Source organism: Aotus nancymaae, unplaced genomic scaffold (assembly GCF_030222135.1).
Source record: "Aotus nancymaae isolate 86718 unplaced genomic scaffold, 86718_ANA_hifiasm-v0.15.2.pri h1tg000029l, whole genome shotgun sequence".
Taxonomy (NCBI): Eukaryota; Metazoa; Chordata; class Mammalia; order Primates; family Aotidae; genus Aotus; species Aotus nancymaae.
The window spans coordinates 94,227,868-94,241,283 of record NW_026988442.1 but is presented as its reverse complement, the minus strand read 5'-3'; positions in this window follow the sequence as shown (position 1 = coordinate 94,241,283).

The window sequence follows — 13,416 nt, the reverse complement described above, 5'->3', positions numbered from 1 at the left end:
ATATCGTTTTTTTTTTTATGATTCCATATTGCCTTTTCATTGGCTCATTAGCTGTAATTCCTTGTTTTCTTACTTTAATGGTTGCTTTAGGGATCACAGTGTAAATCTTAATTTATCAAAACATACCTTCAAGTGATATTGTAACACTTCTTGTGTTGTAATAAATACTTTCATTTCTCCCACTTTGCCTTTGTGCTGTTTTTGTAATGTATTTTACTTTTACATATGTTACCAACCCTAAAACATGGTTGGTTAAATGATCAGTTATCATTTAGTAGCATTTAAATAACAAGAAAAGACTCTCACACATTTACCTATGCAAGTACCACTTCCTGTGTTCCTAATGCTTTGTGTAGACCTGCGTAACCATGTAGCATGCTTTTCCTCTCTGCTTGAATCATCAAGTATTTATTTCACTTTAGTTTTTGAAAGACAGTTTTTCTCGTGTATTAGTCCGCTCTCACACTGCTATAAAGAATAACCTGAGACTGGGTAATTTATAAAGAAAAGAGGTTTAATTGACTCCTAGTTCCACAGGCTTAACAGGAAGCATGACTTGGAAGCTTCAGGAAATGTACAATCATGGTGAAAGGCAATGGGGAAGCAAGCATGTTTCAACTATGGTGGAAACTATGGTGGAGTGAGAGAGAGAGAGAAGGGTGAGGTGACACACACTTTAAAATGATCACATCTCATGAGAACAAGGGAGAAGGCTGCCTCCTGATCCAATCACCTACCACCAGGCGGATTACAATTTGAGATGAGATTTGGGTGGGGACACAGAGTCAACCGTGTCAGCTGGTATATCATTCTTTAAAGATACTGCTTCCCTGTCTTCTTGATTATACTGATGAGAATCTGCCGCTATCCTTATTTGTGCTGGTATAGCAAAATACCTAAGACAGGGTAGTTTATTAAGACCGGAAATTTATTTATCACAGTTGTGCAGGCTGGGGAGTCCGAGAACAAGGAAAGTTCTCTCTTGCTTCCAATATAGTACCTTGCTGCTGTGACCCACATAGCAGAAAGTGAACAGGGCCTACGCTAGTGCCTTCCAACCCATTTGTAAGGCACTAATCCATTCAGGAGGGTGGAACCATCATCACTTAATCACTTCCCAGAAAACTGTACCTCTGAATACCACAAAAATGGTGATTAAGTTTCAGCAGGAATTTTGGAGGGGACACATTCAAACCATAGCAATCCATGTTTATTTTCCTTTTTGCGCACAAGAGAAGAAAATAAAGTTATTTTCTTACTCAGCATTACTTTTAAGAATTTTTCTTCATCATTGGCTATGAACAATCTAATTATAATGTGTCTTCATGCAGTTTTGTTCATTTATTTTTTATGTATTTGAGATTTATTGAGATTCCTGAATCTGTGGGTTTATCAATTCCATGAAATTTGAAAACTTGTCATCCATTTATTCCTTAAAACACTTTTTTTCTTTCCTTCCTCCCATCATACGTTTTCTCTCCTTCAGTAACCCAAATTACATATATAGTATTAGTCTGATTGAAGTTGTCTTCACTGACATCTTTGTTTCTTGAGATTTTTCTTTATGTTTTATTTTGCAGTTTCTAATACTATTTCTTCAAGTTCAGTAATCTTTTTCTTTTCAATAGATTATAAATAAATATTTTATTATTAATTAATTAATGTTTCAATAAATAATAGTTAATGTTGTTAATCACATCTAGTTTATTTTTATCTCAAATGTTGGTAATTTAAAGTCTAGAAGTTTAATTTGTATATTTGTAATATCCTTTGTGTCTCTACTTAATCTTTTTAGCATTGAAATACAATTATTTCATATGTTAATTTAGTTACATGTTGCAGTTTAGTAAACTCGTCTGGTAATTATATTAGTGTCAATACAGGGTAGTTTTGCTTGCTTGAATGCATTTTCTGTTTTTATTAAGGATTTGTATTTTCTCGATTGATTGTATACTGCGTAACTTTTTACTAGATGTCAGCTATTGTAAATTTTACATTTTAGGGTGCTGAATAATTTTTCTATTTATATAAGTGTTCCTGAGGAGTATTTTTGTTCCCTTCCAGTTTGTTTTTAAGATTTGTTAGGCAGGAATGTGATACTGCTTTGTCTAGGGCTAATTATTCTTTATACTAAGACAATACCCTTCTGAGTACTCTACTCAATGCCCCATAAATTATGAATTTTCCAGTTTGGCTGGGGGAAACAGGCATTATTCCATATGTGAGGGCTGGTACTGTGCCCTCTAATCTTTTAGGGTGATTCTTTCATTGTTCTTGGCTAATTTCCCCCCATAAATATATGGTTCATCACTTGCTGAGTAATCAAGCTGAACATCTGCATGTGTGGTTCTCTCTGTGTGCAGCTCTTCTTTGGTACTCTAGCCTATGAACTCCAGCTGTCTTGGTCTCCCTGGAATTCAGCTCTGTCTTCTCAACTCGGGAGGGAGCTCCAAGCTCTGCCTCAGTTCCCCTGCTCTCTCCCAATACCTGCAACTCTCTCAAGGAGATAAGCTGCGGCAATCACAGGGCTCATCACATTTGGGTTTTAGCTGCCAGGGATCTCTGTCCTTGTTTGCTTAATGCCTTGTGCCCAAGCACTGTTACATCATATATTTGGTCCATTTGTTACTGTTTCTGATGGGAGGATAAATCTGGCTCCTGTTACTTTATCTTGGCTGGAGGCAGAAATCCCAAAGCATCACTTCTGTTTTGTGATTCTTGGTATGTTTATGTGCCACTAGAACACTTCAGCTAAACTCTCACTAAGGTTTATGTTCTGTATCCAAATAGCAGCAGGAACTATCATTCACTCAGTATCTACCATGTGAAAGGCATTGGTGTATTCTTTCTAGTTTTTATGGGCAACGCTATGATATGAACATTGTTATCCTCACATTACTGATGAGAAAACTGGAGCCTAGCAAGGTTAAGCAATGTGTCAGCAATAGGAACTAAATGGTAGCTTACCAGGATCACTGTAAATTTGAAAACAGGTCTCCTCTCCTACACATAATTGCTTGAGTTGTGAGAAAATTGCTTTCTGGACATCTGTGCCTTGTGACACGTTGTGCTGATTTTAAATCAAATTGCTGGCAGTTTCCATGTGGTCCATAGGAAAAAGCATCCCAGATCATCCAAGAATCCATGCCTAGACATACCCTTGATAGCTTCCCTCCCAGCTGGCCTGGGGCAATGGCAGGAGCCACACACAAAAACAGATGCTTGTCAGCGGCTACCTTGGCACAGCTGCTAGAGGCCTGGCCTCCATGGATACTTGGTAGGTCTTTCTCTCCAGAAGAAAGGCAGCTGGCAGCCGCAGTCTGTGAGCCCATGTGCCACAAGCTGCACCAGGGAGGACCCATTAACTCCCGCCACCTATTGGGACATCTGAACCTAAGAGGCATCAAGGATGGCTGTAATTGGGGAAAGTAGCTTCCCTTCACTTCACCTCTTCTTTGAACTGATTTTGTGCAAGAAAGTGGACAGAATTCTCCAAAAACAGTGACAGATGTCTGCTTCTCATGCTCCAGACAGTTCTGACCACCTCAAACAGTGTCAGCTCAGTAGGAGATTTCTCTTTCAAAGAGAGCCCTCAGGAAGGGCTGCCAGGAGATCAGGCTCTCAGTTCAGCATCAACATCTGAGTTTTCTATCTGAGTATAATTGGATAAGAGGGTGTATTTTGCTCACGTTGTTCAGTGGTTATAAAGTTTGATGAGATATTTACTTACTCATTCATTTATTCAAAGCATATATACCAAGTTCTGTCAACACAAGAGGAAAAGATGGAGACAGACCCTTATCTGTGAAGTTCACAGCCAAGGGAGATGATAGAACGGGAACTGAATTCTGTTTTGCATTGTGATCTGAGCTACATGAGAAGAGTATAGGGAGACTGGGGAAGAATGTGGGGTATCCCTGGGGGAGATTTTGGGGGGCTGCCATCAGGACAAGACATTTAAGCTGACCATGGAAGGAGTTAGAATTGACAAGATGAGGAAACTGAGGCAGAATACTGAGGTATACAAAGGCCTGGAGGCCTCCCAAAGCTCCCATGCATGTGCAGGGGCCATCATCCCTTCCTCCTTCCCATCATCATCCTCAGCTAGCAGCAGCGATGGTAGCGTCCTCATCCTCCCCTCTTGGTGTAGGACAAAGTTGCAGAGTCCTCAGCAGGAAGCATATAGTTAATTAAAAATGGAAACTGCAATCCATGGGGCTCTTGTATCACTAGGGTGTAGCCAGTGACTGGGGATGCACTCAGTCTTCACTTCATTATTTGCCTTTCAGTATAGGATAGGCACAAGGGCTCAAGAAATGCTCTTTCCTTTCTTCTTGGTGCAGGAATCTCTTCTGTCACATCCCTGCCAGACCATGGCACTGCCCAGCTCGAGCCTCTCCCCAGCACACACAGGAACTCACTGCTTGTTACACCACTTTCTAGAGAAAAAGTTTGTCCCCTGTGACTTCATTTGTCACAGTCCTGTCTTTTGGAATCTCGAAGCATATTTTGCTTTCTGTCCCTTACATGGCAATCTACAGTCTGGGAGATTTTGGTAGTCTGTTCAACAGCGATTATCAAATACCAAGGACTTTGCTAGACGCAGGAGGCCGGGGTGGCGCTTGGGAGCCTGGCCTTCATCATTGAGGGACTTTTCAGTTTTCAGTTCCCCACGAGGTCGGCCTTCTGGTCTCCATGCCGCATCCCCCTGGGCCTCACTGGCATCAGCCATAACTGCAGTGGATGATTCCATGGAAGATCAAACCCACTCTTGCATCACACCTCTCTTGCTTTCTTGTCAAGGACCTTCCCAAGCCTTGAGAGCTCTGTTGGTGGGTGAACCAGTGGGTCTGCCAGAGGGAGTTACTGTCACTGGAAGCAACATTCTTGTAATGGGAGTCAGGGCCAGAGCTGAGTGCCCCACCTCCTCCTGTCTCCCAGGGCTGGGGCAGTCCCAGGAAGCATTCTGCATACCTCTCACGGGTTGCAGTAGGGGCACCCCTGCAGCCCTCAGCAGCTACCTCAGCAACTCACCCTTGTATCTCCCTTCCTCCTCCTTCTGTCCCTCCCTTTCCCTTCTTCCTTACTCCTGATTCCTGGAGTCACTTCCTAAATATACCACTTCCGTCCAAGGCTACGTCTCAGGCTCTGCTTCCAAGGAACTCATGGAAGAAAGGGAGGCGGGACCTGCACAGCCACAGCAAATTACCTCTCCACTCCATCAAGCCCTCACACTACTGGCAACCTGAACGTGCACCTCCCTTGAGACCAGCTCTGCACACCTTCACCTACAGCGCTGTCTCCCTTTCAGACACAGGAGCACTTATTTCCAGCAACATTACTAAAAGCATCTCATGGCCGGTACAGTTGTAACTTTATTTTGTGTTTTAACTTTATTTTGTGTTACACGTGATTTTATAACTTTATTTTGTGCTACATGTGATTTTATAAATATATTCTTTGCAAACATTCATTATAGGAAAATACTTATTAGCAATATGACCACAGGAAACTGAGCCTCAGTGTCCTCATCTGGAAAATGGGGGTAATGGAAATCCCATGGCAGGATTGTTACAGGAACATATAGGAACAGGGCACGTTTGTGGCAGCATGAGGCGCCCAGGCACTAGCTGGATATCACCAACTGATGTGCCCCACCTTTCCTCTCCCTCTTTTCATTCTGGAGACCAGAAACTGTGTCCGAATGCCATCATATTGTCAAGAAGACCCCTCAGCAAATGTTTAATTATAGTGACTAGCTCATCATTTCCAGAAGCCGAAGCAGGAGAGGAGGGAGGGGAAAACACACGGTCAGTAACGGGCCCTTGCCGCAGGAGGCTGCCTGCTCACAGGGCTTCCTGTGAGGTGCTCGGGCATTTGCAGGTGTTTTCAAGTTAACATCAGAGCACAGCTGCTGTCCTCCGCTCTGCAGCAATACGTTTTTTAAAAATGTAGAATCTCACAACAGTCAGAAAGATGACAGTTTCACGCTTACAAACCAAGACGCTGAGGCTCAGAGAGGTGCATCCCCTCTGGGAGGGCAGCACCGTGCCTTGTTCCACCCGCCTTTACTGCCCGTCTCTCCTTCCTGCAGGCGGTCTCTCGGGAGACCACTCCAGCCCAGGGCGGGCCTTTTGGGCTCAGCGCAGCAGGAAGCTCCCTGGAAACTTTTGCAGTGCTCTAAGCGCAGTCCCTATGAGGGGACCTTTTGAGAAATTATGCATAATTCCTAGGTGAGGATATAATTATTCCATGTTCATTGTTGTTCTTTTACTTTGATTTTACTTCCACATTCTGGGGACCCTTTTGTTGTGCCATTTCTATTTTTGTTGTTACTTAGGAAATTATAAATGAATGAGACTGAGCTTAAATGATACCATGGAAATGTAGAGGAGGAAGCCCCAATGTGGTAGAGAGGAAAGGAAGGGAAAAATCATCCCCCTGGAACGGGCTGACATCACTAATAATGGCCTTCAGCCTCCGGACGTGTGCAGAGGGCGGAGGAGCTGAATGTGACTTCCCAGCAGGAGCCTGGCTGTCTCGGTGCCCTTTCCAGTTTCCTTCCCACTTCATGAGAGACACTGGTGCGCATGCGGAATTCCAGATTTACAGTCCTGCCCTGGTTAAAAGCAGATGTGAATAAAGCTCACAGAAATGCTTGCTTGGGTGCAGACCCCCGGATGGCCCATGACAGGTCACGGTGACCACCCTTCATCTCCCTGGACTCCCTTTGTCTGGCTCAGGCTTCCTACAACACCCCAGGGCCGCCAGGCCTTGCCCTGCCCCTGTGATCCCTGGAGGTACCTGGTGTTAGTCTCAACTTATACAATGTAGAAGAGAAAGGACGGTCAAGGGCAGAAGATAACGTGGCGGTACACGGCGGGGTGGTTAAGGATGGTGGAATGTTTTCTTCTCCATTACATCTCACGGCATAGTATAGGGAAGACGCCGAATTGCCTAACCGAGTGTATAGCTGATAGGATGAACGCTCAGAGGATGCCCAGGATGACGGTGAGCTTAGCACTTACCAACATCACATTAAAACGGAATTGACTTGAGGAATTGGATGTTCAATGTCCATCTCCTGAGGGACAGGAATTATACATCTCTTGATCACAGCTGCATCCCTGCTTCGGATACAATGCCTGTTTCAGCCCTAGATCAGTAAGTCCTTGTCATATGGATGAATGAATGGCCGGAAAACAATTGCAAACATCCATTTAAAGTCCTGCTTGGATGTGCTGAGGCAGAGAAAGAGGGCTATGCAGGAATCAGGTTTATTAAATATCTATGGTGAATGCAGTCACATGATGCCATTCAACCCTTCTGATGAGATTTGTGAGGGGCTGTCGCTGAGCCTGTCTTATTAGCACACAGACTGATGCCCTCAAATGCTAACTGGCTCACCTGTGCCCCACAGACTACACAAATTAGATGTAGAAATAGGAGCCAGGATTGAACCCGGGTCTCTCAAGTCCAGACCATGAGATCTTTCCATTCCTTTTTCATTATTATACAGGAAGATCTTTATGTGTTCCAGATACTAGTCCTTTGTTGCATGTATATTGAAAAATGTTTTCTCCCAGTCTGCAGCTCATCATTTCACCCTCTTCACCTGGGCTTCACCTAAAAAAATTTTAAAATTTTCAAGAGAGAGAATTTATTTTTGTGTGTGTGAATTGTGCTTTCGGGGTCACGTCCATCTGTAATATAATCTTGGTGACTATAGCTTTATAATAAACTTTAATATTGGGTAGAGTGATTCCTCCCACTTCATTCTACTTTATCAAGTTTGCTTTAGCTGTTCTAGGGGCTATGTCTTTCCATACAAATTTTAGATAAGTTTGTCTGGGTGTATGAAAAAGCGTGCCAGAATTTTCATAACAATCCATGTAAGTTATATATCAATTCGTGGGAAATTGACATCTTCAATACGTTAAGTCTACAAAACACGAACGTATTATGTCTCCACATTTATTTATGTCTTCTTTGATTTCCATCAACATTTTATAGTTTTCAGCATATAGATTCTGTATGTTTTCTTGAGGATCTGCCCAAGGATTTCATTTTTTTAATAGAAATTTTAAATGTAATTGTTTTAAATGGCATTTAAATTCAGTTTCCATATATTCGTTGTTAATACATATAAATGGGATTAGCTTTGTGTGCTTTTTGTATATAAAGCAGCCTTGCTGAACTCACTTATTCTGAGAGTGGCTTTTTAAATTGTTTCTTTTAGATTCTTTGGTTTTCTACACAGACAATCAAATCATCTGCAAAAATAAAGAGTTCTAGATCTTTCTTTTCAACCTTAAGTGTTTTGTTTCTTTGGCCTTTATTCTGCTGGTTTCGGGTTTACTTTAATCTTCTTCTAGTGTCTGGAGGAAAAATTAGATTATAATTTTGAGATTTTTAAAAATTTATCTTTAGTTTTCAAAAGTTTAATTATGATGTGTCCTGGTGTGGATATGTTTGTTTGTATCCTACTTGGGGCCGTTTGGCTTTCTGGATTTGAAAATTTGTGTCTTTTGTCAAATACGTAAAGTTTTCAGTCTTTTTTCCAAACACATTTTACCTCCACTTTCCTTCTTCTCTCCTTCAGGAACTTCAATGATATGAATCTTAGACCTTTTGTTACAGTCTCACAGTCCCCTGAGGTGCTGTTCATTCATTTTCTCAGTCTATTTTCCCTGTGCTGCTCGGATAATACTCTTATTCTGTTTTCAAGTTCACTATGTTCTGTGTTATCTGCATTTTGTTACTGAGCCCATCCAACAAGTTTTCTTTTTACTTATTATAATTTTCAGCACTATAATTTTCATTTTTTATAATTTCTACTTCCTTTCCGAGATTTTCTAGTTTTCACTTGTCTTATGATTTGTAATTTCTTGCTGAAGCATATTTATCATGCCTGCTTCAAAATCCCTGTCGAATAATTCCAACATCTGATGAATCTCAAGACCTGAATCCATCGATCCCTTTTTTCTCATTCAATTTGGTGATTTTCCTGGATCTTGGAAGGATGGGTAATCTTTTATTGTGTCCTAGACACTTTTTCTATCATGCTGAGGGACTCTGGGTCCCGTTAGGTCTTTTAATTTAGCAGACTAGGCAGACAACCTGTTTAAGCTTAGCACGCAGGTCCTGGGCTGCTTTCGTGGGCCATAGTTCTAATGGTGTTGAATGGTTAGAAAATTGGCAGTGTTTTTTGGTCTCATTGGTTTCCCTGGTGTTGATGGATGCAGCTCCCACTGATCCCTGCTGCTGAGATGAAGCAGATGAGGCTCCCCCAGGCCTGGGGACTGGCATCTCTTGGTTGGGGAGAGCCTTGGTGGATTCCCTTACTGGTGCCCCCTGCATGCACACGTGCTTCTGGACAGGAGTGGAATTTCTTGGGCTTAACAACTTTCTGTGTCTGGGTTCATCTTGAGGTTTCGCCAGCCAGCCTCACGCCTCCTGGTAAGGGAGAGTCTCTGGGTCTCAGGTCCATGGGCCTGTGGAATAAAAGACGCTCCCCGCTGCTTGCTGTGCTGGATTCCCTTTGTTGGTCCTGCTTGTCTGCTCTGGTCACTATGGGAAGCAGGGGCGGAAGAGTCTCGGGTGCTGGACATGACTGCAGTCAGCAGGCTTTTGAGAAAGACTTTTTATAGAGCAAAAGGAATGGAGACATAAGTGTAAACCTGAAATAAGAATATTTTCAAACTCTCATAAGGGAAGCAGCCCAACAAACCTGGGAGTGACAGCATGTCCAGAACTGTCTTTTATAACTCATGATTTGTGTGTGTGTAAGTGTGATTTGTGGGTGAAAATTTCCTGATAAAATAGGAGACGATCTGATGGTTCTGCACCCACAGTGACCCAAGCTGATCAACAACCTCAACTGTGCTTCACTCTGGTTTGGCAACTTTTTTTTTTTTTTTTTTTTTTTTTTTTTGAGATGGAGCCTCCCTCTGTCCCCGAGGCTGGAGTGCAGTGGTGCAATCTTGGCTTTCTGCACCCTCTGCCTCCCAGGTCCAAGCGATTTTCCTGCCTCAGCCTCCTGAGTAGCTGGGATTACAAGCACCCACCACCATGCCTGGCTAATTTTTGTATTTTTAGTAGAGACAGGGTTTCACCATGTTGGCCAGGCTGGTCTTGAGCTCCTGATCTCAGATGATCTGCCTGCCTCGGCATCCCAAAATGCTGGGATTACAGGCACAAGCCACTGCACCAGGCCTGGTGACATTTTTTTTATTCCTACTTTCATCCCTAGCTACTTCAACACAATTCAGCAAAAACATTTTGAGCAACTACTGTGTAGAAAGGCTAAGACAATGAGTAAGATAAGATTTATCTCCTCATAGCCATTAAAGGCTGCAAGAGAGGCAAAAGGACCATTGATCACAGCTTGTGCTAAGGTTGGGACATGAGACTGCTGAGCAGAAGAGAGACAGTTCACCTGGGTGCTGGGCTGGCTTCCTGGAGGAGGTGGCCTAGAAAATGCACTTATGGAGGATGATATGACTTTAAGTCAGATGTAGGGAAAGATAAGAGATATTTTTCTACATATTACAGACCAAGTAATGGAAAATGTGTACAGATATGGAAGCTTGGGGGCACATTCAAACTTTTGTGCTCACCAGAATCCACATACTATTTTTCTGTAATTTGGAGAATTCAAATATGTGGCTCATGTTTGGAGGCAGAGCCAGCTGTCCCCGCAGCGTGTCCTCAAGCAACTAAGTGTGGGCATGTGACCCAGGCATGACTCACCGAGGTCCCACTTGGGCCTGTGAATTTTGCAGGAATGGAGCAAGCCTGAAAGATCTGAGAAATTCTTCATGGCAGCAGTGAGAGGAGAGCCCAGCAGAGGCTGTGGCAGGGGGAAGACAGGATCAGTGAGGTTTGCAAAGTTCAGTGGCACTGACTTTGGATGCCCAGTGGGGTATATATTCCGGGCTGTGGCCTGTATCTGTTAACTGCCTCCCAGCCCACCTGATCTCCTGCTTCTCTGCCCTTCCCACTGATTTAGCGAGGAGCCACTCAGTGGCCTTCCTTTTCTTCTTGACTGAGTGTAGTAAGTCATTTGCTTTTGCTTGCTGGAACTAAAGACTCTAATGCAGAATACGAAAGAGAAAAATGTATTATTCATGGAGTCATGTTACATACTGTGGGCTATTTTCTGTAAGCGAAGGAAGTGTTAAGCATCTGAATTTTGGACATTTAGAATAAGAGTGATTTATTTAATTTTAATAAAAGGAAATTTGGGAAGTTTGGAAGAGTTTCTAGAGAGTTTGACAAAATTCATTTCCTATGTGCAAAGTTTGAGGTACCACTGGGACAACCATTAGGCAGATGGAAAAATTGATGTATTAATTAGGATTGGTCAGGCTGTGCTGCAGGAGCAAATAAACCTCATGTCAGGATAAACAAAACTTGATTTCTTGCCTATGGCACGAGAGAATATTAGAGTATGGAAAACACTGAACCTTGTACCCCCAAAAGGTGAAGCCTAACTCTCCGCTCTCTAGGTGTGGTGGGTACAGTGACTTCCGTAAAAGCAGACAACATGAAAATGGGGAGTCACTCTACAGCGAAGGCCCCTGACAGACACAGACGATCCCTGTTGACACCCACAGTGATAAGCCATGTTGATAGTCTGTGACCTTGATATGATGTGATGAGAATGACACTTCACCTCCCCAAAACACATGACCCCAGGCTAATCATGAGAAAATTATCATGCAAATCCCAAATTGGAGACTTTCTATAAAATACCTAAGTGGTAATTCTCAGAAATGAAGAAAACGCGTTCAAAAGTAGTCATTTTTGTGACAAGAACACATGACATAAGAGCACCCTTGTAGCAAATGGGGACGTATACGACACACTGTTGTTAACTACAGGCACCATGATGAACAAGGGATCTCTAGGACTTGTTCATCCTGTATGACCGAAACACCACTAACATTGTCTCACTGCCACCCTGCTGTTTCCTTCTCCCTCCAACCCCGCAACAGCCATTCAAAACAGTAACAATCACAAGGCAGTGGCTCACACCTGTAATCCCAGCACTTTGGGAGGCCGAAGCGGGTGGATCACCTGAGGTCAGGATTACCAGCCTGATCAACATGGTGAAATCCCATTTCTACCAAAAATGCAAAATTAGCCAGGTGTGGTGGTACATACCTGTAGTCCCAGCTACTTGGGAGGCTGAGGCAGGAGAATCACCTGAATCCAAGAGGTGGAGGTTGCAGTGAGCTGAGATTGCACCATTGCACTTCAGCCTGGGCAACAAGAGCAAAACTCTGTCTCAAATAATAATAATAATAGTTATAGTTATAATAATCACAATAAAGAGGGAAACTTTGGGAGGGTGGGTATGTTTAGGGCACTAGTTGTGATAAAGGTTTCATGTGCATTCAGTTATCTCCTAGTTCAACACGTCATATACATTAAATATGGACATTTCCTGGCAGCCAGCTTTCAAACCTCAATAAAATGGCTTTTAAAAAAGAAAAGTCTGAGAAACCATCACAACCAAGAAGAGCCTGAGGAGACAGTGACTAAATGTGATCCTAGATAAGATCTTGGAACAGAACAAATACATTATGTAAGATTTGAGGAAATCTGAATAAAGTATGGACTTTAGCTAATAATAATATGCCAATAGCGGTTCATTAACTGTGACAATCACCATATTAATATAAGATGTTAGCAAGAGGAGTTCCTGGGTATGCTGTACATGGATACTCTTTGTACCATCTTCACCACCTTTTTAATAAACCTAAAACTATTGGCCGGGCGCAGTGGCGCAAGCCTGTAATCCCAGCACTTTGGAAGGCTGAGATGGGTGGTTCACCTGAGGACAGGAGTTTGAAATTACCCTGGCCATGATAGTGAAACCCCATCTCTACTACAAATACAAAAATTAGCTGGGTGTGGTGGCACATTCCTGTAATCCTAGGTATTCAGGGAGGCTGAGGCATAAAAATTGCTTGAACCCATGAAGCAGAGGTTGCAGTAAGCTGAGATTGTGCCACTGCACTCCAGCCTGGGCTACAGACAGAGACTCCATAAAAACAAAACAAAACAAAAACTATTTTAAGGTTTTTAAAAAATGTATTTCTTTAAAACCTGGGTTTTACCACTTCAAACTCCATATGGAACCAAAAGAGAGCCTGCATAGCCAAAACAATCCTAAGCAAAAAGAACAAAGCTGGAGGCATCATGCTGCCTGACTTCAAACTCTACTACAATGCCACAGTAATCAAAACAGCATGTTACTGGTACCAAACAGAGACATAGACCAATGGAACAGAACAGAGGCCTTAGAAGCAACACCACACATCTACAATAATCTGATCTTTGACAAACCTGACAAAAACAAGCAATGGGGAAAGGATTACCTATTTAATAAATGGTGTTGGGAAAACT